The following is a 26,449-nucleotide window of genomic DNA, read 5'->3' as shown; positions in this document are numbered from 1 at the left end:
GGGAAGGGGGGAGTGGGAGGTAGGGAGCAGAGGGAGGGGGCGGGGAGGGGGAAGGGGCGGGGAGAAAAAAGAGGGGGAGAGCTAGCTACGCGGCAAATGTCTGGGTGCGCATGCGCGTCGTTCTCGCACTCACCCTCCAGAAGAGGGGGAGAAGGAGGAGTGGCAGGGCTGAGGGGCTTGGAAAGCGGTTCAAGAGAGGCGGTGCCATGTACCCGGGAGCCAAGACTTAGAATCATAGGACTGAAAGCTGCAAGGGACATCCACTCTAGCCCTGTCATTTTACAGATCGGGAAACTGAGGCCCGGAAAATTTCTGTGACTTGTCTCGGGTCAAACTGATTGCAGAGCTGGGATTCGAACCCGACAACAGATACCTTTGCTCTGTGCCCACATCAAACCGCTTTTGAGCGAAGATTGCTGTCGCTCCTCCCCGCCAGCTCCCTCCCCCTCCATCACCAACAGTCTGCGTGTTCCAGAACTGAGGTGATGGATAGGAAGGGTGCGGAGGTGAGAGACCATCCATACAGGGTTTCAGGCCACAACCTGACTTCTAGATTCTACTCTGTGTACTGGGGCCCGTACCCTTCTGCAAGCTAGACCCTCTCCCTGTTCTATTCCTCCCTTCTGCACACGCCCACCCTGCCTCCCCCCCCCCCCCCCCCCCCCCCCCCTCCCCCCCGGCCATCCCTAGCCCGTAGAGGGCTGGGGAGAGATGCCAGTCAGTGGGGAAGGTACTGGGAGAAGTTGAGCATTGATTTGGAGGCTCTGGAAAAAGTGGAAAGGGATTGGGGCTCGGGGCAAAGGGGGCGGGCTGGGGCCGCCCAGGCCCCGCCCCACCTCCCTCGGTCTTCATCTTCGCAGTAAACAGGGACATTTGCCGGGACTCGACTGAACTTGTGCTTTCGCCTTGGGTTAAGGGATAGAGCCCACCTTAGTGCCCGTTCCTCCCCGCCCCCGTCCCCTTCATCCCACCCATCCCTCCTCCTCCTGGCGCAGCGAAGGTTTTGGGGCGAGCTATTTGGAAAGGAGTGAGTCACTGGATGGGTGGGGCGGGCAGCGCCACCGCCTCCCCCGAGGAGGTCAGAGGTATTTTTTATTGTTGTTTTTTGTTTTTCAGATGTCTATGTTTTGGTCTTTTCCCACCTCCCAGGTGACTTCGGAAATGAAAGCTAGGGACAAGAGTTCCAAGTCTCTGGGTTCTAGACTCACAAGAACGAAGGTCTGCAGTTGGAAAGTGGGGATCGATCTATGATTTCTAGGGTTTGCAGGATTTCCATCCCTCAGTGCCCAGCCGTGGTCTCAGGTTCCGAGTGTTTAAGTCTCGAAGTTGTAATAGACATCCCAGGAGCTCTGGGTTTTTGGGAATGTGCGTCTCGCCATTGCCCCCTTCTGGTCTCTCTTTTAGCCTACATCACTGAGGGTCGAGTGGCAATTAAGAGCCTGACAGAAAAGAGTGAGGAATAGGTCACGTGCCTTGCCAGATGTCGAAACCTTGAAGCCAGTTGTTGGACGTTTGGGCAAAGAAAGGACAACAGATCCAAAGGGCAGAATTAGTACCAATGGGTGGCAGTTCACAGAGGCAGATATCCGTCGGATATAGGGGAGATTTTCCCGACGTTTAGAATTTATCCAAAAGCAGAATAGATTGATTAATGGGGTTGGTTCCTAGTCTCCAAATGTCTCCTCTCCCTGGTTCATCCTTCCCACAGCTGCCAACATAGTTTCAAGATAAATGCCATTTATCTGCTTAAAACCTTAAGGGGCTACCTATTACTTCTAGGTTAAAATATATAGGAAGGAAACAAACGTTTTATTAAGCAACTGCTTATGTGCTAGGTGACTCTGCTAATCACTTTACAAAGATTTCATTTGATCCTTACCTGGGAAGAAGTTGCTAGTATTATCCTGATTTTAAAGTTGAGGAAACTAAGGCACACAGGTCAAGTCATTAGCACAGAATCACGGCACCTTGGAAGTGTCATGAGGTAGATTTGAACTCAGGTCTTCTTTACTCAGGACTGGTAGTATTTAAAGATGTTCACAATTAGACTTCAATCTAGTCCTCCAACCTTATTTTTAAAAATTCATTTTAAAATTAGGAATTTAGTAATTAATAAACAAACATTTTCATGTATTAACTATAAGTAATCAAAGAGAAGATAACATGAAAATGGACATCTCTATCCTCTTTTATGCACATTATTCAAGTTCTGGGACAAGTAGCTGTTCCTCAAATTTCAAAGGACATCTGCTGTCCCTGCACTCCCTCAAGTCATCCCCCAAGTGTGAAATTCAGTCTTTCCTTAGCCGAGCCTTTCCCTTTCTTCCTGTTTTCTCCATGGTGTCTTCCCAGATTCTCCCAAGCCATTAGTTCTCACTCTTCCTTTTCCAATAATCTTAGTCCACTTAGAGCTATTTTTTTGCCCTTTCACTCTCTATCTGAGGAAACATTTGCAGCTTCCTTCTTCTTCTTTTTTTAAACAAGCAATTGGGGTTAAGTAACTTGCTCAAGGTTACATGGCCAGTTGTTTCTGGGTGCGGTGCTAAGTATCTGAGCCAGGATTCGATCCCAGGTCTGGTGCTGGTGCTCTTACTCAGCAGCTTCCTTCTTTCTATCTGTGAATATGTCATGTACTTCCAGTAATATGTGAGCTTCTTGATGGTGGGGACTTTTTCTTTTTTGCCTTTGTAGGCCCAGAACCTCCAATTATACTTGCCTTTAGTAGGAGTTTAAAATTTCCCCTCCTGAATGTGCTTCCAATTGTCCTGATTTTGTTCCCATTCCTGGGTTGACTTCTCATTCTGGAATTTCCCTATGCCATGATGACTTTCTTCTTCCCCTGGTGTGTTTCCTTCCTGGGCCTTCATTTTGGAGAAGGTCCCGGATGGACCCTATAGCTGGGTGCTTTATTCTGCTCCAGACTCCAGTGTTCTCTTTTCCCCGCTTCCACTTTCCAGCTCCCTTTTATATGTTGGTCCCATTAGAATGTAAGCTCCTTGTGGGTAGGGAATGTCTTTCTTTTTACTTGGCATCTCTATCTTTATCACTTAGCACAGTGCCTGGCAAATAGTATGTGCTTAATAAATGTTTGTTGCCTTCCTGCCTGCCTGTAAGGGATTATATTTAAAAAGAAGCTGGTTGACTGCCTGTTAAAGATGAATAGGACATCCTTGCTTTAGGATTGGACTAGATGACCTTTGAGGACCTGTCTACCTCTGAAATATTATGATTCTATGAACCTCTTTCCCTGTCAGACTCCAGGAGAGGAAGGTCTTGTACCCAATGGGAGCCACTATAGAATTCCTATAGAAGCATTTGAGGAGATTGACCCTTTTCTGAACCTTTGAAACTGAGAAGAATCAGAGCACTTAAAAAAATTGAGTTTAGCATTGTTTATCCAGAACATTTCTCTTTTGGCTCTGTGATGCATGACCTACCACCTTTCTTCCAACATTCTGAGCTAGAAACCTAATTGCTTTTGTCTGCTTTCTCTTTTTTTAACCTCCTATATTGACTTAGTCACCAAGTTTTGTATCTCTTAACACAGTGCTGGCCTATAGTAGTCACTTAAAAAAATTATTGAATTTTCTTTGAAATGTCTCTAGGATTCACACCTGTGACTCTCTCCCCACTGTTATCAATCTGGCCCTTCTGCCTTACTGATTTTTTCATTTCTGTCTTCTTCAGCTTCCATACATAGACATTCCCAAAGATGGTACTCGGCTCTCTTCTCTCTAAAAACCTTTTTAATTTGTTATCTCATTTATAATTTTATCATTTTCAGGGTTTTATCCCCCACCTTTATGTAGGTGCATATCAATCCAAGGGAGCTGATCAATACATTGGGGCACACTGAGGGGCATTTGAAAATATTCTGTTTTATGAAATATGGAAATATGTTACGCTATTATGCATGTGTAACCTGTATAAAATTGCTTACTATCTCAGACAATAGGGAGGGGAGAGAGGGATAGGATTTGGAAATCAAAACTTTAAAAAAACCTGATTTTAATAATTGTTCTTATATGTAATGGGGGAAATAAATATTAAAATTTGAAAAGAAAATATTCTATTTTATAAATAAAAATATTTTAATGCTAGAAAAAAAACACTTTTTAGTACATACTTCTTTTACGTCAAAATATTTTGGAAATGTGCAACCAGGGCCCATACTCTGACCTCTTATCTTAACATTATTATTTACCTGTGAGTCCAAAGGTGATAGATAATTCAGGAAAGAAGTCTGGTAAATTCCCTGAGAATTTCCATGAACCATATTTCCCAACAGACAGAAAATTTTATATATACACCTAAGATGCCCTGGGAGGAGGTTTTGGGGAAGTGGTTGAACATGTATAGCTCCATATAAATGGACTTAACCTTATCCTTTTCATTTGTTAAATAAACTATGAAGTATGTTGATTACCCGAGTCTTATATGTGTGGTAGGAGTGTAGGTGTGGGATGGGGCTCAATTTAACTTTTGAAATATTTTAATCCAGTCCATTTCAGCTCCTTGCTAAATTCTGAAGTTGAACAATAATGAGTTTAAGCTACTTGAAGAGGGCCCAGCCATGGAGGAGCAACCTAAGCTTTTGTAGGCTGAAAGCCCTCTTGTGGTCAAGGGCAACATTACAGCCTCTTTGGACCAGAGAGGAATTCAACTGGTGACTGAAGGAAAACGACACTTTGTCAACAACAGTATTATGATCCCTCACTGGATAATTAATATGGTGGCATGCTATCATCTTTTGTGTTTATAGCAAATTTGGACTGCTGCCATCATTGAAAATGTTAGGTATCAAATATGGCTCTCAGAATTACTTCAAGAAGAGATTTGGAAGTTGCTAGAACTTACCAACATTAAAAAAAAGGGGAGTAGGTCTATAAAGATAAGCAATTGGTTATTGATGTGGGAATCATTTCAAAGCCAACTATCTGTGTCTAGTCAGATCACTGACTATCAAAATCAACTTAAATTACAAGAAAAGATGAGAAGATACTTTGTGCAAGTGTAAGGATTCCTGCCCAACTTATTTGTATAAACTGTTGACTCTGAGAAATGGGATGTTAATAAAAATAAAGACATTGGCTTTGATTACCACCATTTCTTAGAGGAGTTTACTTTCAAATGTTCAAATTTATCTGTTATCTTATTGGTTGGGATATAGCCTCCAACCATGCAGATACCTGCCCATCCAGTGCAAGTCTTGTCCATGTTTTCCCATGAATTTGCCACAGGTTTCCAACTCAATGTGTTAGAAACCATCTTGGAGTCGTCCTATTTTCCCAAGGATACCAGTTAGCACACACACTGTCTGATGATTATCATTGGCTCTCACCAAGGAAACAGTCCAACTCCTTTTTAAAAATTATCATTATATTATTATACTGAGAAGTTGGATGACGTCCTTTATAGCACTTCTTCAAAATGCCCTTTTGTGATGTGTTGCAGCCTGCCTATACCACAATGCCTCTTTCCATTGCCCTTTGGGTGATTTTTAATTTCAATTTAAAATTCAGTGAATTATTCCATGACTCACAGACCTACATCATTGGAAGAATTTTGGCATTAAAAAGATGTTTCTTATTTCAGGGAGAAGCTTGAGGTTCATTAAAAAGTACTTCGTTATTTCCCAGAGTTAATCCAACCTAATCTCTTCTTCTTGTTCAAGTCTGAGCCTAACTCATTGTCCATTTGTAGAACCTATCTGAGTTATATATGGTACTGAGCTCTACAGTTCTTTGTTCCAACAGCATATCTAGTCAACGAATTTTCTTGATCTCCTTGATTTTTTCTGTGTGTACTGTTAGGCTAAATTATTTGTGTGATTATGCATTTCTCTTAGGAGGCTTTGAAATATCATGGGGCTTAATGCAATCAGTGCCATGTCATCTGCAAGCAAGAGAAGTATCTAGAACATCTTTACTGTCTATGGGGGATACCTCTTCAACCTGGACTTTGTGCTGAATTTTCTCCTTGAGAAGTATTACCCAGTGTAAAATAGCTACCATAAGGGGAAGGTTAATAGAACCCTGGAACTACGGTTTGCTAGCTAGCAAATAATTGATCTCCTTAGAAAGAGGAGAGACATAGAATCCAAGGATTGCATCAATTTAGAGTAAAAACAACATTTTTAAATGTTAGAGATTGCTTCATAAAAAAGCCAAAAAAAGTAGTAGAATGGAAAATGAGGCTGCAATAAGTTTGTCATGAGATCTAACCAAGTCAAATCAACCTGAGAACATTTATAGATGAAACTGGAAGAATAGCACATATATTTAAAGTAGAAGAGTTGCCATCATTTCTATAGCAATCTATTTTCTTTTTTTTCAGTTAACAAAAATTTATTTTTCTCTCCAACTTCCCCCTCAAAAAAGAAAAATAACACCCTTGTAACAAATATACATAGTCAAGTAAAACAAATTCCCACAACAGTCATGGCCAAAACTATGTTTTGTTCTGCGTATTTTATATTTTCTATTAAAATATTTTCTCTCCTCACCTTCCTCCACCCCACTGGAAAGAAAAAAAAAAGAAAGAAAAACAAATTTATTTAAATAAATAACAATGTACCAAATAACTATGTAGCGAATGTAACTATGTATCAAATTTGCATAGTCAAGCAAAATAATTTCCTTCATTGGCCATGTCTCTTCTTCTGTATATCTCCTCTTCTGTACCATTATCTCTCTGTCAGGAGGTGGGTAACATAGTGTATCATCAGTCCTCTGGAATCATAGTTGGTCATTGTTCATCGTTGGCCAGAGCTCTCAAATCATTTAAAGTTCATTTTTCACATTGTTACTATTTTATAATATATATTTGTCAAGAGTGGTTTTGCTCACTTCACTCTTTTATATTTTATACATATCTTTCTAGATTTCTCTGAAACCATCCATTTCATCATTTCTTTCTTTTTTTTTGCCTTTTGGAGGGCAATTGGGGTTAAGTAAATTCCCCAGGGTTACACGGCTAGTTTTTGTGTGTGTGTGGGTATTAAGTGTCTGAAGCTGGAACAGAACCTCAGTCCTCCCAACTCCAGGCCGGGGCTTTACTCTCTGTGCCACCTAGCCTCCCGATTTCATAATTTCTTGTGGCACAAGAGTATTCCCTTACATTCATATACCATAATTTGTACATTCATTCATCGGTTGATGAGCATTTCCTTAGTTTCCAGTTCTTTGCCACCATAAGAAGAACAGCTATCAATATTTCTATACATATGTATTCTTTCTGTTTTTCTTTGATCTATTTAAGTAGAAGTCTGTCTATCTTTGGATTAAAGAGTCATAATTTAGTGACTTTTGGTGAATAATTTAAAATTACTTTCCAGAATAGCCAGACCATTGCAGTACCACCAACAGTGTATAGCAATCTATTTTTTTAAAAAAATCTGGGTTGTTTTTTTTTGGACAATGGAATTGTCACACTTGACTCAACATCTTTTATCAGTGTGTTATGTGAGGGAATGGAAATGTTTCTTAAGTAGATAAAGTAGGAAAGAGTTACTTGATTAACTGCATACTTATAATAGTGTGCCCCAGGGAGAATTCAGCAAAACTGAAGCTTGGGAAGGGCAAAAAGATGAGATATGGAAGTATAAAGGGGTGCAAAAAAGCATCCCACACTGGAAGGGTCTGAGACTTGAATGACTCAACTGCATATTAAAAGATCAGCAAAGACTGTAACTACCCTGGGGTACAGATTACATTCATACCTTTGTTCTTAACCACTCATCTGCAGAAGATTCTAATGGGTGACTGGAAAGTTTAACTAGTTGAATCAGGACTGAACAGCAAATGCCAAAGAACAGTCTCTGACTGTGAATCAGGAAGAATTTCATACAGGAAAGGCTAGGCATCTTCTAGTTCTGGCCTGGAAATGATGATTTTCACATCAAAAGTTCTAGGGGAGTCAAAGAGGAGCCTTCTGACTGTCTTAGGTTAAAGTTCATTGTCTTAGTTGAAAGAACAGTGCAGTAGTCTTAGCTGTAAACAGCACTGTAACACTGCAGCTGGAGAGAGCACAATATGTTATAGTTGCACATTAATGGAATTGAATGGATTGTTCATGGAATCCAACAGGTTCAACTATCCAGTACAGCTGCCTTCGGAAAAGACTAGTGATCTAGAAAGGCCGACTGATCTTCTCACCCCATTTAGATAGTAGCAGAGTGATTTACCTGGCCCAGTCTGGCAGGAGTTGCCCAGTAGAAGAATGGGCTGCCTTACCTGTCTGGTAGCAACTTTGCATTAGTAGAGTGACCAGCCTGGAGCAATCCAGCAGTACTCCAGTGACCAAATGACCTGTTTTGGCTCCCAGGAGTCAAATAATCTTCTTAGTCTATCTCAGCAGCAAATTGATCTGTCTGACCAAGGTACTGTGCCCCACTAGAAACAAGCCTTGCTGAGCTGTCTATCCCCTGAAGAGGCAATACCCTTTAAGGAGCTACCTTAGGTGAACAGTGGGACATCTTCTCCATTATTGATGCCATATTCTATAGGGAACTTGAAGATGGCCTTCTAGAGAAAGAAAATATATCAATGCCTAGTACTTCCAGGATTGGCCTTGTGTGTTTCTCTATTTGCATGCTTCACTACATTTGTAATTTAAGTTTTTACCCTTTCTTCTCCCCATGGACTGTGTGTTTATTTATGGGCAATTGTGCCCTAGGGTTTTTTTTGGGGGAAATGCTTTGTAATTACTGTTCTTTCTATGCCAGTTGAATGAATGCTTCTGCTAAGGACCTCATCTACTGGTTGATTGTTAAGGGAAACACACAGGTGGGGGCTCATGGTCTATAGTAGGGGTGAGGAACCTGTGGCCTTCTAGGTCCTTGGGTGCTGCTTTTTGATTGAGTCCGAGTTTTACAAAACAAATCTTTTTATTAAGGGAATTTGTTCTGTGAAGTTTAGATTCAATCAAAAGGCTGCACTTGTGGACCTACAGAGCCTCATGTGGCCTGGAGGCCACAAGGTCCCCACCCCTGATCTATAGGGTTAGGAGGATAGCCATCTACAGAATTACTGCAAGAACCCTGGAAATAGCAGAGTGCAGGTTAGGGGAATGAAACCAAAGATAATGTTATATATAAAAGAAACTATCTGTGGTATAATGGGGGTAAGAGAAGTGAATCAACTTTTATTAAATTCCTATTCTGTGTCAGGCACTGTGCTAAGCACTTTTATGAGTATTATCTCATTGGATTTCACCACCCTGTGAGGCAGGTAATATTATTATCACCATTTCATAGTTGGCAAACACTGTATTTAGAATCAGAGGACCAATATTTGTGACATAGCCTGTGTGACTTCAAGCAGGTCACTTCATGGTTCTGGCCATCAGTTTACTTACATGTAAAAGAAAAGGATTAGGCTAGATGCTTTCTAAGGCCCCTCCCAGCACTAAATCTAGGATCCTATGAAATCTAGTAGAAGCAGCAAAAAAAAATTTTTTAATGTACTTAGTGATCAATTTTCAAGATTTTCTAAGAAAGAAAACTCAAAAAATGGAAAAATAAAATGGACAGTGTTATTATTTTTTAAAAAGTAAGATGTCAGAAAGCGATAATCCATTTGCTTGCTTTCTCATTTTTAAAAGGTCTTTATGAGAAAATTTCCATGCATTTACAAAAAGTACCCTTGACAAGAAATCAATAGGTATGCTTCCAAAGACAATATTCTAGAAGTCAATATCTTCATGGTCACATAGGGGACTTAAAGGTGTAGAAAATATAAGATCCCATTGCGTTTTTTGGTTACAAAAAAACTTATTTGACTTGATAGAGATTCTTTTCCAATAAGATTATTTCCATGTATATGTAATTGAGAAGGAGATTAGGAGCATGTACATTTGGTGAACCTGCCTTTGGAAATTCCTAAAGACATGGAATAGCAGGGTCTGACTCTCAATTTCAGAGCATGTACAGGCATTCTGTGACTTGTTACTTACTTACCTTCTGGCCTTTTGAATGACTGTTGAACTGGAATTGATGGTACATACAAAAATTTCCAAAAGAAAAACTTTTTTTTTCATCTTGTTGGCTATGAAGTATAATTTCCTGAGCTCCAGAGGGCTAGTAGAGAAGGGATTACCCTTACCACAAATTCCCTCCTCACTGCCGAACCAGGCAGCCCCTGAATGCATGACTCCCTAGTCAAGCCTATGTCTAGGCTGTGGCCACCTCTTGTTTGCGTACAAATTCCTTTGGTACAAGGTTTTGAGAGACTTAAAAGGTCAGAGGAACAGAGGTTCATTGTTGGGAGTCCATACCAGAGTTTTCCAGCATCCAAGCCTAGTGTGCCAGTAAAGTCTGAGGAGTGACCTGATTGATAATATGCAGAAGGGGATCTACCCAGGAGCTGAAATCCATGTCCTGTAGTGGGAGGAGAAATGTGTCAAGAAGCCATGGCAATTTAGAAGTGAATTTGGTGGAGTGAATGCTTTGTAGCATCTCTGTTAAGCTTGATCTCACTCTTCCTGGGGACCATGGTGGATAGTGTACTCTCAATTTAGGGAGCAAAATGTTCAACTTATGTTCTTGATATATTTCAGTAATATACCTTTGTAAAAACTGATTTATGTTATTGATTAAATTGGTAGTGGGGTGCTAATCAATGGTCTTGATAAGATGACCAGAACTAGTCTAGTGATTAAAATTGGGGAGAACATACTGGAATAAGGATTCAAGTAGATAGGTTTAGAAAAATCATTACTACTCCTTAGGCTTACCCCTAGAACCTTGAGGGGGAAATGTAGCCCCACTACAAGTTAGGGATCCAACCTTCTACTGTACAAATGGGAGTCAGAATTAGTACTTCCAGGGCTACACAAATGTAAAAGTCACACAACATTCCTTGGTAGAGATAAACATAAATATATACTTGTTAAACAATCCTTCAAGTATCACTATCATCTAATATTACAGATGAGGAGATTGAGGACCAGGGAGGTTTTAACTTGCCCAAGGTCACATAAATGGTAAATGGTGTGTTCCCACTTCACTATGTATCAAAGCTGTCCACTAGATTTCAGTAAAGCCTATTAGAAAATCTCTCTTGTTATCCTTGTGGGCAAAATGGAGAAGAGTGAGATAAATGACAGTAGTTATGTGATTCAGAACTGGTTGGATGCGTAGACCCCAGAAACAGTCACTAAAGGATAGATGTCAGTTTGGAAGAAGGTCTCTAATAAAAGTTTCCTAGAGTTCCCTAGAGACCTGGATCTTGTTCTAGTCAGCATTTTTTTTTGTTTATATATATATATATATATATATATATATATATATATATATATATAATTTTTGCTTTTTGGAGGGCAGTTGGGGTTAAGTAACTTGCCCAAGGTCACACGGCTAGGCTTTTGTGCGTGCGTGTGTGTGTGTGTGTGTGTGTGAAGTGTCTGAGGCCAGATCTGAACTCAGGTCCTCCTGACTCCGGGTCTGGCATTCTACTCACTGCGCCACCTAGCTGCCCCCTAGTCAGCATTTTTATCTGTTACTTGGATGAAGTCATAGAAAGCATGCTTGTCAAGTTTTCAATCGTCAGCAACTTGGGATAGCTAATTCATTCATAGTAGGATCTGAAAAAAAATCTTGAGAATCTAGAACAAGGACCCTTATCCAATAAGATTATTTTATACTTTCATTCCTTCAAACATTTTATTAAGCATCTATTATGTGTAGCACTTCAGTAGAACTAATTCTGTTGTAACACCTTAGGTGTTGCTCTCATCGAAACAAATTTCTCTGTTTCAAAGAGAGATTTAAGTCATACCTGTGAATTAATTTCCTGGTTTGTTTAGTTGGGGAGACATGAGAATCATAGCTCCTGTAAAAACACCACCACCACCAAAGTCAAATGACCCTGTTTGTTGTTGGGTTTTTTCCTGGCCTGCCTTTCTTACAACTTTTTTCTCCAGTCATTATCCATAAATTATTAGTTTTCCTCCCTGGGTTGGTTGCCTTCATATCTTCACAGAGGGCAGAGTAAGCCAACACAACAGAACCCTGGTGCCATGTTTGTTCTTTAAAGGAGCATTTGAGGCATGCTGCTACTTTTCTCTTGGCTCTGAGACACCCATCTAGGGGAGTATAGGAGTTAAAGCAAGACAGTGATGGTTAGGTAGGACTAACAATCTGTAAGCATCTATGCTCAGACTTTTGTTTTTTCTTAGCAACCTTTCCTCTGTACCATATAAAATTATCCCTTCCACATCATAGAGGTTAAGGGTAGTGACACTCCTTCTATGTGAAAAACTATAAAAATTTTTGGCCTTCCCTTTATACCAGAGAAGAAATCTGAATTTTTTTCTTTTTCTTTTATGGGGTGTTTACAGTACCTTGTTGTAAAATTTGGGATAAGCATTTGGTCACAGGCTCTGTGTTATCTGCTGGCTTTTGCATATTGTCTGCAGTTTCTGCAAAACTGCCTTAGAATTCCCATTTAATTTCTTATTCTGACCCATGATATATTGAAACCATAATTGGGGAAAGTTGCAATGTGAAAGAGATAACTGTATTTCTGTGCTATGAAATGGTCAATCACCCTAAAATATAACAAAAAAGAAACTATGGTGGAAAAAGTATCAGAAAGAGAATCACTGCTTCCCATGAAGTAATACCCAAACTCTCTCTCTATATATATATGTGTGTGTGTACACACACACACACACACACACACACACACATACATATACACATATACATATATATTTCATTCTCAATAAATATGCTTTCCAAGAATCACATCTTTAGCAGTTTATACTGAAGGCTGATTTTAAAAACAGTGTAAGACAGTGTGAAAAAACAACAACACAGAATATGTTCATTAAATAAAGAATAAGGGGGGGGGTGCAGCCAGGTGGCACAGTGAATACAGCACAGGCCCTGGAGTCAGGAGGACCTGAGTTCAAATCCGGCCTTAGACACTTGACATACTTACTAGCTGAGTGACCTTGGGCAAATCACTTGACCCCAATTGCCCTGCCCTCCAAAAAAAAGTAATAAAAGAATAAGGGAATTATGTTCCTTTCTTGAGTTCTTAAAAGATATTTGATATTGAAGGTTCATACAAACTTTTTTGCATATTTTTTTAAAATTAGCAAGCATTTGTATTTTTTTCTCCTTCCTACTCCTCTACCCCCTGGGAAAAGAAACAAAAATCTTTGTAAGAAAAAGGCATAGTCAAGAAAAACAACATAATTTCAAAAGAAAAGAAAAAGGAAATCATGGCAATATAAACTGCCTCTTAATCATACACGTTGACAATAACAGCTAAATTATTCAGTTCTTTACTGGAAATTACTTTCCATTCTCTAATTGTGACTTTAAAACAAAAACTACAATGTTAGAAATTCAGCAGTCTTTGGAGGTCTTTCTTTTGCAAGCACTGTAAGTCCCTGTAATAAAATAAGTTTAATTTGTGATGCAAGTAGGTACATGTTGGAAATGATAAAAAGTCCACCTTCTAGTTTGATGACTTTTTGGCATTAATCTTCTCACCCTCCACTATCCTCTTAGGTTTTCTGTGAGACCACAAAGTGAGTGAGGATTTGCTGAAACTGTTCCTACATCAGTTTTTCTGGCTCCTGCAAGAGGGAGATTTGGGACCTGGGTTTGGGTACCAAAGTGGCCCAGGGAGCTGGACTCATGTAGAGCTTGGGAGTTCTCTCTTTCTCTCTCTCTCTCTCTCTCTCTCTCTCTCTCTCTCTCTCTCTCTCTCTCTCTCTCTCTCTCTCTCTCTCTCTCTCTCTCTCTCTCTCTCTCTCTCTCTCTCTCTCTCTCTCTCTCTCTCTCTCGCACACACACACACACACACACGGAGCAAATCAGGAGCAAGATTAAATTTTATAGTGATAAGCATGAAGTACTACACTTGGGTTAGAAGAGTCAACTTGACAAACACAGGATGGGGACATATGGCTGGGCAACAACGTGACAAAGATCTGGAATTGCACGAACTGCAAGGTAAATGAATTACTAATGTGACATGTGACCAAAATAACTACCCTAGGTGGAATGAAGAGAGGTCTAGGGACAAAGTAATGGCTCTAGAACACACATAGAGCAACATATTTAATGCCAATGTAACCTCAGTCTCAAAGCCCATTGACATGGGACTCTTACCCTATTAGTGGAGATGAAGGCTCTGCCCAGTGTGATGGACAGGGCAGAGTAGGTGAGAGGAGGGAGCTTCAGTTCTCAGCCAGTATCCCTCATTAAGTGGGAGTCTTCTTTGAATGTAGTGTCCAATCAGCTTCCAGAGAGAAAATGGAAGAGGCCAATTCCACTTCAGGTTGCTGACTCTGGGAACATGTGAGAGGAGTGGGTAGTCATTAGCATGTCCCTCTTCCTAGAGTGCTATTCTAGAGACTTTGGGGAGTTTCCCCTTGGGTGAGATCCAGAACCCTCTTTCTTGGCTGAGCTGAGCCACCTTGGTAGCAATGGGAGAGCTCTTTCACTGCCTGTTATCTGGTCTACATTCTTCAATGTATGCCTATTCTGATTTCTGTTTTGCTATGATTTGGATAAGTGGGCTAGATGTGTTAATTGTGGAACTGAGATTTGCTGGGAAAGAGATTGAGCCTTGGATAGAGAACAGAGCTTTGAATTCTCCTTCCCCCCTGAAAATGACAAAGTGATCAAAAGTTAGCTTGAGACCAATCATATACCCTAGGTGAACAATATTTAAAGGAATAGAATTCTCTCAATATTTAAAGGAAAGATAGAATTCTCTCTTTCTGAGGAGTACAGAATGGACCCAAATGCCTGCTTCCTCTAGTGGCAGGAATGAAAATCTCCTTTGGAGGGGCGGCCAGGTGTAAGAGTACAGGCCCCAGTGTTGAAATGACCTGGGGATCGAATCCAGGCTCAGACACTTAGCACCCACCCAGAAACACCTGGCTGTGTAACCTTGAGCAAGTTACTTAACCCCAATTGCTTAAAAAAATCTCCTTTGGAGAAGAGTGGTGGAGAAAAGAGGCTAGAGAAATCTATCTACCTCCCTTCAAGACATATGATAAGAACTACACATGTATAACTTATATTGAATTGTTTGTCTTCTCAATGGGGATGGGTGAGGGGGAAGAAGGGAGAGAATATGGAACTCAAAGTTTTAAAAAAAATTGCTAAAATTTTTTTTTAAGAAATTGTTTTTACATGCAACCAGAAAATAAGATATACAGGCAATGGGGTATAGAAATCCATCTTGCTCTATAAGAAAGTAATGGGGAAAGGGGTAAGGAAGGGGATAGAGGAGGATAGAAGGGAGGGCAGACTGGGGGAAGGGGTAATCAGTATGCATGCCATCTTGGGGTGGGGGTAGGGGACAGATGGGGAGAAAATTTGGAACTCAAAATCTTGTGGAAATGAATGTTGAAAACTAAAAATAAATAAATTCTGGAAAAGAAATAATGTAAAAAAAATAAAAAAGACACATGATAGCAGGCCCCTTGCCACAGATGGGCCTATCTACCCTTGTAGGGGTCACTTTCTCACCCCTCTTTCCTTACCCTAGGTACCAGATTTTATGAAGGAAATAAACAAATTGGAGTCCTAAAGCATGTGACCAGTTTGGATCTGTGTGATCTTGGTTGGGCAGATAACCTTCTGGGACTCAGTTTCTCCATTTATAAAATAAGGGCATTGCCCTGGATTACCTCTGAGGTTCATTTTAGTTCTAGATTTATGATCCTTTGAGACTTGTCAAAAAGTTGAAAGAACTGGGGAAGTTTAATTTTTAAAGAGGAAAAGACTCAGTAGTTACAGGCATAATAATAATATTTAAATATATGAAAGAACCACATTTTGGAACAGAGACAAGACTTGTTCTTCTTGACTTTAGGAAACAACAAATAGCAATGGGCTCACATTTATCTTTAATATAAAGAAAAACTTGCAAACAAAGCAGCTAGGTGGAGCAGTGGATAGAGAGCTGGGCTTGGAGGTAGGAAGACCTCAGTTAGAATTTGACTTCAGATACTTACTGGCTATGTGACCTTAGGCAAGTCACATAGCTTCTGGCTGCCTCACCCCAATATAGCAAACCTACTGAATACCCCTTTCCCTAATCTGTTTTCTCTTATATCTTCCTCCACCCCCCCCCCCACTTTCTAGTAGGGCAAGGTGGATTTCTATATATCTTATTTCCCAGTTGCATGTAAAAAAAAAAAACCACAATTTTTTTTTAACAATTGTTTTTTAAAACTTTGATTTCCAGAGTCTTTCCCTTCTTTCCTCCTCACCCACCCCCACTGGGAAGACAAGCAATTCAATATAGGTTGTACATGTGTAGTCACACAAAACATTTCCATAGTAGTTATATTGTGAAAGACTAACTATATTTCCTTCCATCCTATCCTGTCCCCCACTTATTCTATTTTCTACTTTGACCCTGTCCCTTTTCAAAAGTGTTTGCTTCTAACTACCCTCTCCCTCAATCTGCCCTCCCTTCTACCATCCCCCCTCTTATCCCCTTCCCCCCTACTTTCCTGTAGGGTAAGATTGAGTGTGTATGTTATTCCCTCCTTAAGTTAAATTCAATGAGAGAAAGGTTGACCCATTCCCTTTCACTTTCCTGCTCTTTCCCTCCATTGTAACAGTTTTCTCTTGCTTCTTTTATATGAGAAAATTTACCCTATTCTATCTCTCCCTTTCTCCTTCTGCCATTATATTCCTCTCTCACATCTTAATTTTATTTTTTAGATAACATCCCTTCATATTCAATTCATCCTGTGCCTTCTATCTATGTATACATGTACACACATACACACACTCATATATATTTATATACACACACACCCTCTTATACATACATATATAAGTATGTATACACATATATATATATTCCTTTCAACTATCCTCATATTGAGAAAAGTCTCATGAGTTACAATTATCATTTTTCATGTAGGAATGTAAATAGCTCAACTTCAAAAAGTTTCTTATGATTTCTTTTTCCTATTTACTTTCTTATGCTTCTTTTGCTTCTTGTATTTGAAAGTCTAATTTTCTGTTCAGCTCTGGTTTTTCCATCAAGAATGCTTGAAAGTAGGGGCAGCCAGGTGGCTCAGCGAGTAAGAGCACAGGCCCCAGAGTTGGGATGACCTGGGGATCAAATCTGGGCTCAGATACTTAGCACCACACCCAGAAATAACTGGCCGTGTAACCTTGAGCAAGTTACTTAACCCCGATTGCTAATAAAAAAAAAAATTTAAAAAAAGAATGCTTGAAAGTCCTCTATTTCATTGAATGACTATATTTTCCCCCAAAGCATTATACTCAGCTTTGCTGGGTGATTCTTTTTTTTTAATCCTAGTTCCTTTGACCTCTGGAATATCATTCCAAGTCCTCTGATCCCTTAATGTAGAAGCTGCTATATCTTGTGTTATCCTGATTGTGTTTCCACAATGCTCAAATTGTTTCTTTCTAACAGCTTGTAATATTTGCTCCTTGACTTGGGAACTCTGGAATTTGGTTATAATATTCATAGGAATTTTCTTTTTGGGATCTTTTTCAAGAGGTGATTGGTGAATTCTTTCAATTTCTATTTTGCCCTCTGGTTCTAGAATATCAGGGCAATTTTCCTTGAGAATTTCTTGAAGGATGATTTCTAGGCTCTTTTTTTGATCATGGCTTTCAGGTAGTCCAATAATTTTTAAATTATCTCCCTTGGATCTATTTTCCAGGTCAGTGGTTTTTCCAATGAGATATTTCACATTGCCTTCTATTTTTCCATTTGTTTGGATCTGTTTTATAGTATCTTGATTTCTCATAAAGTCATTAGCTTCCATTTGCTCCAATCTAATTTTGAAGGAATTATTCTCTTTAGTGAGCTTTTGAAATTCTTTTTCCATTTGGCAAATTTGGCTTTTTAAGGCATTCTTCTCCTCAATGGCTTTTGGGCCTCTTTTGCCATTTGAGTTAGTCTATTTTTTAAGGTGTTATTTTCTTCAGTATTTTTTGGGTCTCCTTTAGCAGGTTGTTTACTCTCTTTTCATGAATTTCTTGCATCATTCTTATTTCTCTTCCCAATTTTTCTTCCATTTCTCTTACTTGATTTTCACAATCCTTCTTGAACTCCTCCATGGCCTATAACCAATTCATATTTTTCTTGGAAGCTTTTGATGCAGGAGTTATGACTTTGTTCTCTTCTTCTGGTTCCATGTTTTGATCCTTTTTGTCCCCAAAAAAGGATTCTGTTCTCTGCTTGTGCTTCCTCTGCTTGCTCATCTTGCCAGCCAATTACTTGACTTTTGAGCTCTTTGCCATGGTAGAACTCTGCTTCCAGAGTGGATAGAGCTGTGTCCCAAATTGCTGGGTTTTTCACAGTTGCCAGAGCTATGAGGAGGGTGTCCTCTCTACAGCCTCCACAAGCTCTGGCCCACCGGCCACACACTCTAGGACCACCACCCAAGACTGCAACCCAGATTCAAGCAATTCAAAGCAAGAGTGATTACCCTCTGAATGGTCATTTGGTCCCCCTACAATCTGAAGGTCACGTGGCAGCAGCTGCAGCTGCCCCTCCTCCACCACATCTCACCTTGGGGATAGTGGCCGGACACCCTCTTCTATCACTTAGTTCCAACAGAGTTCCCCACTGACCTTTTACTTTCTCTTTGGCATTTATGGGTGGAGAAGTCTTGAAACCACCACAGCTGCTGGTGATTCACTCTACTGAAGTCTGCTCCAGCTGGTCTGGGACGCTGGTCAGGGCCACCCCAGGTCTGGGTCCAGGCGGCTTACACAGGACTGTGCTTGGCTCCCAGTCTGGTGTGATAGACCTTTTCTGTGGGCCTGCCAGGCTGCCTTCAGTGGGAGATTTGCTTCTCTCTGTCACTTTGTGGGTTCTGTAGCTCTAAAATTTGTTTAGAGTCATTTTTTTATGTATTAGAAATGATTGGAGAAGGAGCTCATGCCAAGTTCCTGCTTTTACTCCTCCATCTTGGCTCCTTCCGTCCCCACTATATTTTTCCATAAGCAACCATATACATTTCTGGTGTTGCCAGATATGTGGTGTGCTAAACACCCTATCTTGGCACATAACTTAATGGAAACTTTTTTTTTTTGGAGAGGGGCAATTGGGGTTAAGTGACTTGCCCAAGGTCACACAGCTAGTAAGTGTTAAGTGTCTGAAGCCGGATTCGAATTCACATCCTTCTGACACCAGGGCCTCTTCTCTATTCACTGCACTACTTAGCTGCCCCTTAATGGAAACTTTTTCTTGTCAATGATGTTAGAGAAGATTCTTACTCAAATATAGGTTGGATCCTTCACTAGATGGTCCCTAAGGTCCCTTACATCTCTGTGATTTAATGTCACTTAGACTGCCCTGGGCAGAGTCCAGAGAGACAAGGGATTCTCTGTAGATGGTGAGGTTCTCCAAATGTTCCTTATTGGCAAATTATATTGTGTTGATTGTACAGAAGCCCAGAATACTCCAGGGCCTCCTCAGTGAGATCCCTGGCCATTCAAAAGAGATTGAACTAGCAATTCACAGGGAAAAAAATGGAAGAAAGCTGTATATTGTTCAAATCATGATATATGGTGAGAGGGGCAGCACTGTTAGTCCATGTATATATTGCACTTGGATATAAGCTGCCCCTGAAATAAATGGGAGGAAGAATACAGGCCAGATTACCTTTGGGAAATTGCAATGATTCCATTTTCAATTTCAATGATCTCCGGCTTTTCCCTATTGTAAAAGCCTGTGTTTTAAACACTAAGTCTTTCACTGTGATACTATATGGCTATGAATCATGGAACATTATGATCTCAGAAGAAACAAAAATTATAGGTGATACACAGAGCAATGGAAAGAGGCATGGTGGGTGTAAGTAAGCTATAATATATCATCCTTATGATAGAAGACACCTAAAAACATTGTCAAGGACATGTGTGGTTAGAAAAATGAAGTGGGCTGGTCAGTTAGTGAGAGCAAGGGTAGCAGATGGCCTGAGTATTATCTTGGTGTCTGTGAAATATTAAAATAACCAGAGGAAGGCCTCTGGTGAGCTGGGTCAATCCTCTATGGAGGGCTAGCAGGACAAAATGAATAAGAAATGAGAAAGGATGAAGAGGCATTTGAGGAGTTGATCTTGAGACCTAGAAGGAATACCTCTATTTTTGAGATTATGGATTCATACAAGTAAATTAAGTTACATGTGTTAGTGGTGAAAAGTCTGGTGGAGGGTCCCAGACAAGGAGCCAATTTTCAGATTTGGTCCATGTGACTTTCAGGCCTTGCCTCAGACACATAAATGCCTTTTCCTGGTTCTGTTTCTGAATCTGTATCTTCACTCCACCCACTCCCCTCCCCCAATCTCTTTCCCCACCCAGATGCTTGCATTTGCCCCAGTTTCCAGTATATCACCATAGTGCAGTGGCTAGGGAGGCAGTAAAACTTGGGCCCAAGCCCTGGCTTGTTACATATACTGGCTGCTTTATAAGCCCTCTACTTACTGGCTGCATGACTATGGGTTAATCATTTAATCTCACAGTGCCCCAGCCAACTCTGACAGTGGATTGCAAAGAAGGACTGACCTCCCTTAGTTGAGTTTCCTCATCTGGGTGTCCCTATGCCAGAGACAGTTAAGTGGCTGTAGCAGCAAGCACCCCAGTGTCCCCAAGGTGGCTGCCAACACAGGTTCTTAGATCTGCTTTGTTAAAGGAAAGCAACTCAAAAGGGGGTTAACAAGCTTACTTTAATCAGTCAAATATGTATCATTTACCTAGTTCAGGGGAAAAAGGTCAGCACCCCGAACTTCTGAGTATACAGAATTATCAAGACAGAGAAATAGATCAAGTAGACAGGTTTCCAAACTGTCCAACCATTACATCCATACCAAATCAACATCTGGGTTTTTCAAAGCCAGGGGGCTCTCAACAACGGCTTCCCAGAGTCTCATCTGATCAAATCACAGAACACTTCTCAAAGTGAGCCCCAAAACAAAGCCTCAAATCAGGGTTTATTTAGCCTGCTCCTGGCTCAGAGAATGTAACAACCTTCTGGACCCACTGGCCAATCAAAAGGTATCTACTGAAAAACAAGGCTCCCACCCTAGGCTCCAGGTGCACTTAAGCCTAGGGTCAGGGAAGATCTTAAAAATTTACATTCCCATTACAGTGGCACCATAGTGAATGAAGTGTTGGGCCTGGAGTCAGGACGACTCGCATTTCTGAGTTCAAATCTGACTTCAGACACTTACTAGCTGTGTGACCCTGGGTAAGTCACTTAACGCTGTTTGCCTCAGTTTCCTCATTTGTAAAATGAGCTGGAGAAGGAAATGGCAAACCACTCTAGTATTTCTGCCAAGAAAACCCCAATTAGGGTGACAAAGAGTTGCACACAACTGAACAGTGACAATGGCAACATGCCAAGGAAATCATAGGTCAGATCCCAATCTTAATTTATTAGCACATGGATCATATTCTCCAGAACCAAACTTAGTATCTTTCCTCCATCAAATGGCTAACCCTCTAGAATTCTTCATTGCTTTGGTCACACCCACATCCTCATAGGCACTAAGGTATAATACTGAGGCATTTTTTCATGTCTTCATTTTCTCCCCTCCCCATCTCCAGTTGCCAACTCCTCTGCATCCCACCTTGGCCGAGGTTTTCAGGTCCATCTCCTCCTCCACGTTTCCACTGCCACAGCTTTCCTTCAGACCTTCCTTTACCTCTTATCTCAACTATTGCGATAGTCTTTTCTTTCTTTAATCCATCCCACTTGTAGCTACCAAATTAATTTTCCCAAATGCAGTGATATAATGTGTGGTAGTCATTATGGTAGAGTAGAAAAGGGCCTTGAGTTTAGAGTTAGAAGACCTATAACCTAAAAACCTTATTACTTATACTCACCATGCCTATTTCCATTGCTCTGTGAATTACTTATAACTTTTGTTCCTTCTGAGATCACAGTGTTCCATGATTCACAGTCAAATCCAAGATCTGTCATTTCCTAATTTTTTACTTTGGGCAAGTTGTTTAATCTTTCTGGGCCTCAGGGTTCTGATCTGTAAACTGTGGGGGTAGGAAAAGGTCACTTCCTAGACCCCTTCCAGATCTATGTTTAAAGAACCCTCTATAGGTTATTTTCACTCATTCTGAAGAGTTTGGACCCCAAAGGATAGGTGTTACTTTAAGTTCTTTGGTATACTCTATGAAGAATCTTTCTATTTATCATAGATCCCTACTAGTGTGCTTTCCTTTTCACAAATGATTTGTTCAAAGCAAAGGTATTTACTAAGATGACATAATGGTAGCTACAAAATTTCTGACCCACATAAACCGGGGGTACATCCTTCCATAAATACACACAGTACCCACAGGAAATGTGGGCACAAACTTAGAATACAGAAGGTAACAAGACACCCATGTGGCTAGTTTTCTAATACCTCCAGGCCTTGAAGTTTGGGGGCTTCTTTCTCTTTTATTGAGTCCTCACAAAGTTCTCCCTGGGTGTAATGTCTATGCTGGGGAGATTGCCTATCTGAACTCCTAGAATCTGTTCTTCTATTAGCTCAATTTTTTATTTCCAGTGATAGTTCTCTCTTGAGTTCATAGCTGACTTTCTTTGCTGCTCATGGGGTCTTGGGAGCTATTTCTGTCTCTGAATGACTGCCTCTCTTGATTCATGTTTGCCTGGAGTATGTCTCTGGTCCCTAAACAATGCCCCAAACTTTCTTTTCTTTTTTTTCCTTCTTTTTTTTGGAGGGCAATTGGGGTTAAGTGACTTGCCCAAGGTCACACGGCTAGTTTTTGTGTCAAGTGTTTGAGGCCAGATCTGAACTCCTGACTCCAGGGCCAGTGCTCTACTCACTGTGCCACCTAGCCTCCCCTTCCCCAAACTCTTTCAAACTGATTATTTAACTTCTGGATGGGCATTTGAAGGTAATTATCTGCTGCTAGATGACAGGGGAATTGATAGGCTTAAGAACTCCTACTTCCCAACCCATAGGTAGGTTCTTCTTGGACTCCAAGGCTCAGCTCTTTAAAGCCCTCAGGAGTGTGGACTATTTTAGCTTAGTCAAGATAGTTGCACCTTCCAACTCAATCAGAGAGGTATTTCCACTTTGTAAAAGGGATAGCAGGGTGTCAACACATTAACACCTTATCATCTATGATGATATAAACTAATCTGTGAGAGATTCCTGTATAATATACCAACAGTGTTACCTCCCTTTTTAAATCCTTCAGAATATATCTACTCTGTTTCCTACAGAATAAAGTTAATTTCCTATAGAATTAAGCTGAAATTCTTTAATAGGGCATATTTAAAGCCCTCTACAATCTGCCTTCAAATTTACCTCCAACCAGACCATTCCCTTTTCTCCAAAATTATGCTTGTTTCCCATCTGTACCTTTACTATTAACTTCATTCCTCATGCTCAGAATCATTTCTACCCCTGCCCCCATATCTGACCATTAATTTCATCTATCCTTTAAGATTTGGCTCAGATGACAGCTACCTAGTCCATGTAACCTGACCCCATCAGCTGGAAATGACTACTTCCTCTGAACTCTGGTAGTAGTTGTTTTATAGCTTGCTAACAAATGGCCACATTCTGCTTTGTGTTACATTTCTAACTCCAGCTTCAGGAACTGTTCCCACAAAGACCATAGATACTGTTACTATGTCTTTAAGAGACAATGAAATCTTGGATGATGACAGCTTTAATTGTCATTCTACGAGGAGTCTGTGAGGAGAAAGAGAGTTTAGATGTTGCAATTTTAGTAATTAATGTGGAAATATTAGAACATACCCCTTAATTACCCGAGGATCCCGGATGAAAGAATAAATAAGGAAAATGAACCAGTAGTATCCTTGGGTCAAAGGGTATGCACAATTTAGTGACTTTTTTTGGGCACGGTTCCAAATTGCTTTCCGGAATGACTGGACCAATTTACAATTCCATCAACAGTGCAATCATGTACATGTTTTTACTATAGTCCTTCCAATTATTGTCATTTTCTTTTCTTTGGTCATCATGAGGCAGAACCTCAAAGTTGCCTTAATTTGCACTTCTCTAATTATTAATGATTAGGAACATTTTTCATATGGTTGTTGATAGCTTGAATTTCTCTCTTTGAAAAGTGCCTGCTCATACTAGAGAATGGCTTTTTGAATCAGTTGCTTATATAACTTGGACATGAGACCTTCATCAGGGAAACATGATGCAAAAATTTTCTCCAGTTAACTGTTTCCCTTCTGCTTTGAACAGTTGTGAAAGGTACCTCCTTCCTTGCTTTTAAAATTTGTTTATAATGTGACCATTTATATCTACATCGTCCATATATAACATATTGTTGTACATGGTGTAAAATGTTGGTCTATATCTAATTTCTACCAGAATGTTTTTCAGTTTTACCAGCAGATTTTATCACCTAGTGAATCCTTTACCCTAGGAGCTATAGTATTTCAGTTTATTAAATACAACGTTCCTTTGCTCTGTATGTTGTGTACCTAATCTATTCCCCTGAGAAATCTCTCTATTTTTAACCAGTAGCAAATAGTTTTGATGATTATTGCTTTGCAGTATAGTTTGAGAGTTAGTACTAGTAGACCTTCTTCCTTCTCGTCCCCCCCCCATTTTCCCTTGAGATTTCTGATCTTTCATTCTTCCAGATGAATTATGTTGTTCTTTTTTCTACTTCTAGAAAGTAATACTTCTGCAACATGTCATAACTCTACTTTGGTAGTTAATTTTCAGAGTTCCCAGGTCAAGGAAAAAATATTACATGCAGTTAGAAAGAAACAATTTGAGTGTTGTGGAAACCCAATCAGGATAACACAAGATTTAGTACCTTCTACATAAGGGATCGAAGGACTTGGAATGTGATATTCTGGAGGTCAAAGGAGCTAGGATTAAAACCAAGAATCACCTACCTGGGAAAACTGAGGTTTAATAATACTTCAGGGGGAAAATGGGCATTCGATGAAATAGGGGACTTTTAAGGATTCTTGATGAAAAGACCAGACCTGAACAGAGAATTTTACTTTCAAATATCAAGAGAAGCTTGAAAAGGTAAACAGAAAAGAAAAATCATAAGGGACTTATTGAAGTTAAGCTGTTTATAATTCCTACATGGAAAGACAATATTTGTAACTCATGAGACATTTCTCAGTATTAGGATAGATGAAGGGAATATATATATATACACATACATATATATGTATATATATATATATACATACATATATATACACACATATACAGAGAGCACAGGGTGAGTTGAATATGAAGGGATGATATCTAAAAAATTAGGGGTGAAAGAGGAATATATTGGGAGAAGGAGAAAGAGAGAGATAGAATGAGGTAAATTATCTCACATCAAAGAGGCAAGAGGAAGCTGTTACAATGGAGGGGAAGAGCAGAGAGGTGAAAGGGAATAAGTCAACCTTACTCTAATTGGATTTGGCTTAAGGAAGGAATAATGTACACACTCAACTGGGTATCTTATCCTACAGTAAAGTAAGAGGGAAGGGGATAGGGGGGATGATAGAAGAGATGGCAGATTGGGGGAAGGGATAATCAGAAGAAAACACTTTTGAGAAGGGACAGGGTCAAAGTAGAAAATAGAATAAATGGGGGATGGGATAGGATGGAGGGAAATATAGTCTTTCACAATACAACTACTATCTAAATGTTCTGCCTAACTACACATGTATAATCTATATTTAATTGATTTTCTTCTTAATGGGGGTGGGTGAGGAGGGAAGAAGGGAGAGAATCTGAACCTCAAAGTTTTAAAGACAGATGTTAAAAAATTGTTTTTACATTCAACTGAAAAATAAGATATACAGGCAATGGGGTATAGAAATCCATCTTGCCATACAAGAAAGTAAGGGGGGGGCATAGGAAGGATAGAAGGGAGGGCAGACTGGAGGAAGGGGTAATCAGTATGCATGCCATCTTGGGGTGGGGGTAGGGGAGAGATGGGGAGAAAATTTGGAACTCAAAATCTTGTGGAAATGAATGTTGAAAACTAAAAATAAATAAATAAATTCTAAAAAAAAATGGATAACCCAATTCACAATTCCACCATGTATGCATTTATGTTCCTATTTCTCTCTGGCCCTCTGGTCATTTCCCTTTAAAAATATTTTTAAAATAAGCTTTATTGATATCTTTTGTTTTTCACAATACCATAATTCCCCCCAGTATCTCTTCCCTTCTTCCCAGAGAGCTATCCCATATGACGAATAATATTTTTTAACAGCAAAAGGAAAAGATGAGTTAAAAATCAGTATAACTGATCAATATATTAAAAAATTCTGAAAATGTGTACAATGTGCATCACTTGTGGACCTCTCACCTCCTTGAAGGGTTGGGTTGGGAGGGTATTCTCATATCTTTTCTTTCAAGGTATGCTTCTTCTTTTATTTATTTTTTTCCGGAGGGGCAATTAGGGTTAAGTGACTTGCCCAAGTTCACACTGTTAGTTTTT

The 26,449-nt window shown here is 39.9% G+C and overlaps 1 long non-coding RNA gene across 1 annotated transcript in view; it reads left to right on the top strand.

Moving 5' to 3' along the window:
- Positions 1-840: 840 nt before the first annotated feature.
- The window catches only part of LOC138155039 (uncharacterized), a 68,396-nt gene continuing 42,787 nt past the window's right edge, over positions 841-26,449 (top strand). Inside the window, exon 1 of the long non-coding RNA XR_011166743.1 lies at positions 841-1,085. This is a non-coding gene — a long non-coding RNA (uncharacterized lncRNA). The remainder of the gene's footprint in view (positions 1,086-26,449) is intronic.

The sequence above is a fragment of the Petaurus breviceps genome, unplaced genomic scaffold (assembly GCF_028583685.1).
Source record: "Petaurus breviceps papuanus isolate PSGF00001 unplaced genomic scaffold, PetGlider_PUasm1.0 154, whole genome shotgun sequence".
Classification (NCBI taxonomy): domain Eukaryota; kingdom Metazoa; phylum Chordata; class Mammalia; order Diprotodontia; family Petauridae; genus Petaurus; species Petaurus breviceps.
This window is presented reverse-complemented; position numbering and strand designations above follow the sequence as displayed.